We start from the raw sequence: 4,311 nt of genomic DNA, 5'->3' as shown, positions 1-4,311 counted from the left end.
CTACAACTACTTGACTCCTCTTGGGCCTCTGTCTGAGGCTTACTTGTTTCTTGCCCTAATAGTTTTAAATCCTCCTCCTTTGTCATTGTCACACAGCCATACACATGTGGAGTTTGGGGCTCCTTCTGTCCTTTCTGCACTTGGAGAAAACTCAGACTTGGGATGTGGGATCTGGCACCTAGATAACCTGTCAAAGGGGAAAATGACACAACCTAAAGAGCAGGGAAATTTTGGGCCAGTGGGGAAAATACAGAGGGAGCTAAGCAGATAAATATCCTCTCTCTTCCCCAGCCCAGGGACTGTCATAGGACAGTTTTTTCTTGCAGTTCACCTTGTTGGAGGTATGGATATACATTGACTCTTGGGAAAGCAAATGGCTTGGATGGAAAATTAGAAGGTCTAGGGGGGAGGTCCATGGTTAAATATAAAGGAATGGGCCCAAAAGATGGATCTTTGTGTTTCATCTTAAGGCCGATGAGAATGTATCTAGTGCAGAAGATACATTCAACAATAGGAGGACAAGTTGATCCAGCCCATGAATGTCAGCCAGACTCTATCCTCAGCCACCTCAGAGCTTTCCTAAAAGGCCCAGAACAGAGAGGCTATGGTGGCAAGGATGACTTCTGTATTGACTCAACAGCCTGAGTTTCCCTTCACTAAAGTTGACTAATTCTGTTCTTGTCTGTATTTATATTTGCTTTTAATTTCTTTTAAAAGTTTACTTTAAAAATGAGTAAATCAGGTAAAGTGTTTAAAACAGTGTAGAGCACTTAATGCTGTCAATTGTCCTAGCTTGGGTTCCCTGAAAACAGTTTGAGGCAAAAGCTGAGGTGTTATCACATTATTAGTAAGTGTAGTCTTGGGGAAGGAAGATGGAAGAATGAAGTGAGGCAAGAAAGGAAGGCAAATATATGGAAGTACTGTATATTATTGCACTACTGAATGCTAACGTGCCAGCAACAGAGCCGAACATGGCTTTTTCTTTAGAATTCCAGCCAGCTCCCTGGCGCAAGGTTGGTTACATTCCATTTTGGAGAGGGTTGTGATTCTGGATAAGAGTTTGCCTTTCCTGCCCATAGTTTTTCTGCTAGCTTCATCAATTGAGGGTTCACAGGATGTCTCACCTATGACAACATTGCCTTGAAGTAGGGAACTCATTTTATGGCAAAGATGATGAGACAATGGGTGAAACAGCAAAATATTTACAGGTGCTACTTACTATGTTATGAGTCTTACCTTATGAGAATCAGCTGTCCAGATAGAATGGTGTAATGGCCTATTGAAGACTTAGGAAAGGCATAAGCTTAGGCTCAACATCCTACAGATTGAGGTGCTGATCTCCAGGTTAAGGTATATGAGCTGAATCAACAGATGACTTATGATAGTTGTGCTCATGAGCTAGAAAACATGGACCTAGGAACTAAGGAGAGAAAGTAGCATTGGCTCCCTCTCCATCACTTGTAGAATGTGCTATTTCTAAAACTTTAGGGTCTTATGGCTTGGAGACCCCGGCTTCCAGGATGGGAGGATGTCAACTGTGGCAATTGTCTTTTTACAAGCTTGGGCTCTTTATAAGCCAGTGAACTTGCAGGCAAAGAATACTGTACAGACATACCTATTTGCCATGAACATCTCAGGTTGCTGCTACACAGCAGAGGCAGGATTTTGTTTGAAACCCGAGATCTTACTGGGGCACCTCTTGTTGCTCTTGTTCCTGTTATGTCTGCAAATGGATAATTTCTGCAAATATGGCTGTCACTCAGATTAACAGAAATTCTGGCCAAGAGTGTGGAAAATATATATAGGTATAGAGGAGGAAAATGGTAGGCCTGTATTATAGCTTGGACTCCAGCTGGGGTTGCTGACCATTTTGTTGTCTTCTAAGGAGGTCACAGCATCCACTACCTTAGATTGGTCTTGTATCTCTCCTGTCAGGGGAGAAGTCCCAGATATAAGTGAATACAAGTGGGTCTGAATACAGCAAGGGCTGAATTGGCTAGATTTAGTTTACACACTGTCCAGAGCCACACACATACATTGTATCCTGGCCAGAGTGGCCCTAACAATAGCTCTTGCTATTAAGTGGTTTGTAGAGACAGCTGCCTTCCCTGCTCCTACAGTCTGAAGTCCTCATTGCCATGGTGGCTGCTCTGGGATCTTCAGCTCTTAGTTTAATTCTACTGTAATTAGAGAACATACTTTTTATGCTTTCAGTCTTCGTAATGAGACTTTCAGGTACAGTGTGAAGCCAATTATTTATTGAAAAATGTATATTCTGAAGTTTTAGGGAACAGTGATCTATATATCATTTAGATCAAATTTATAGATCATGTTTTCCAAGTCTCATGTATGTATGTTGACTTTTTTTGACTGCTTTTTACATCAGTTAGTGAGAGATATGTGTTTAAAATCTTCTATAATTTTGGATTTGTCTAATTCTCCTTTAAGTTTGTTTTTTAATTTATGTATTTTGAGGCTGGTTATTAAGCTGACATTTAGGATTGTTATAGCTCCCTGTGATGTTGACACTTTTATCATTATGAAATGTCCCTATTTATGTCTCTCTGATGCTTTTTGCATTAGTAGCTATTTTTTTCTGATATTAATATTTCTACACGGCTATCTTATGGTTTAAGTTTTCTTTTTTTGCCTTTTTAAGATTTAATCAAGTGTTTTAAAAATATTTTTCTATTTTCCCTTTAGTTGTTAGTTATACAACATGATTATTTCTTTAGTGAATATTGTAATGAAGGTGACATACAACTTTTATTTTCTACTATAAATTCATTCTTTTACCACTTCATAGACATTAGAAGAACGTTATAATTCTTTAACTCTTTGTTATCCTCCCCTCTTGAATTCTCTTTATTTTTTAAATTTCGCAAGACATTACTATTACTGTTTTGAACAATAATAACATTGAATTTTACTCACATATTTACCCTTTCTAGTGGTACTATTCATTTCCTTTTGCTTTATTGTGGGATCATTTTCTTTTTATTGAAGAAACTAATATTTCTTCTCATGTGGGTCTGCTGGATACAATGTATATCAGTTTTTGTATATCTAAAAATGTCTTTATTTTTCTTCATTTCTTAAGAATATTTCCACCATGTATAAAATTCTGGATTTAGAGTTATTCATGTTAAAGATGTAATTCCATTTTCTTGTTTTCATTGTTTCACTTGAGAAGTCAGCTTATGATATTGTTGAAGTTTGAATATTTTTTCTCCGATTTTAAGATTTCCCTTTTATCTTTTGTTTTCAGCAGTTTTACTAATATTTTCTTAAATTGTGATTTTATTTATCTTGTTTAGGGTTAGTAGAGCTTTTAAATCAATGGCTTGATACCTTTTCTCAAAAACTTCTTGCCTCTGCCACGTTTTCTCAGTGGTCTCCTTGTTGAAGTCCAATTATTCCAATTACTATGTTAGACTCTTTTACCTTTTCCATATAACTATCATACTTTAAAAAAAATTTCAATCTTTTTCTGTGCTTCAGTTTTGTTTTTTACTTATTTTTAAGGAAAAACAGCATCAGAACACTCAAGATCAACATTAATGAAGAATAGTTACCTCATTTCTATTTGATTTTTTTACAGGAACTTTTTGCCAAGATTACTGAGACTAGTACTTTCTATGACTCTTAAAGTCTTTGAGGGAGGCAATAACCCCTCAGAACATACATTCGCTCCCATCATTTAGATACAACTCTCCGTGAATAACACACAAGGGGAATATTGTGTTTTGTTAGGAACTTTATGGAGCATTAGTCACAATTTTTGAAAATCACAACTACACTACTCTGCTCACAGTATTTTGTTTCTTTATATGACTCAATTATATTTTGTCAGCAATACAACACATTGTATGTGTGTTTAAGAAGGTTCTACAGGTAGGTGCAAACATCTGATCACTTCGTTGATTTACATTTCATAATGAAACAATATTATTTTTACAAATTTCTTTTATTTCTTAAACTTGGAATATTGCCGTGTATATTGATTTAAGAATTATATGTATAGGTACTAATTTTAGCTCGATAATTATTTCAGAATTTTTGTTATAAAAAGAGAGGTCCCAGGAGTCAGATTAAGATCTTGGGTAGAATAGCGATGTTTGCTAAGATAGATTTCAATAGACAAACTTAACACAAGTCTTTTTATTACTATTATAATTTATTATTACCTAAAACAGTTATTATTGTTACATAAAGCCGTTTTAGGCAACCACCACTGATTGCCTCCAGGCCGGGAACCTTTGCGCCCTCAGTCAGAGAAGGTCCTAAACAGTCCTGGTCGAGACCCCCACC

This window comes from Pteropus alecto, unplaced genomic scaffold, assembly GCF_000325575.1.
Source record: "Pteropus alecto unplaced genomic scaffold, ASM32557v1 scaffold86, whole genome shotgun sequence".
In the NCBI taxonomy this organism is placed as follows: Eukaryota; Metazoa; Chordata; class Mammalia; order Chiroptera; family Pteropodidae; genus Pteropus; species Pteropus alecto.
Note: the sequence above shows the minus strand (reverse complement) of the source record.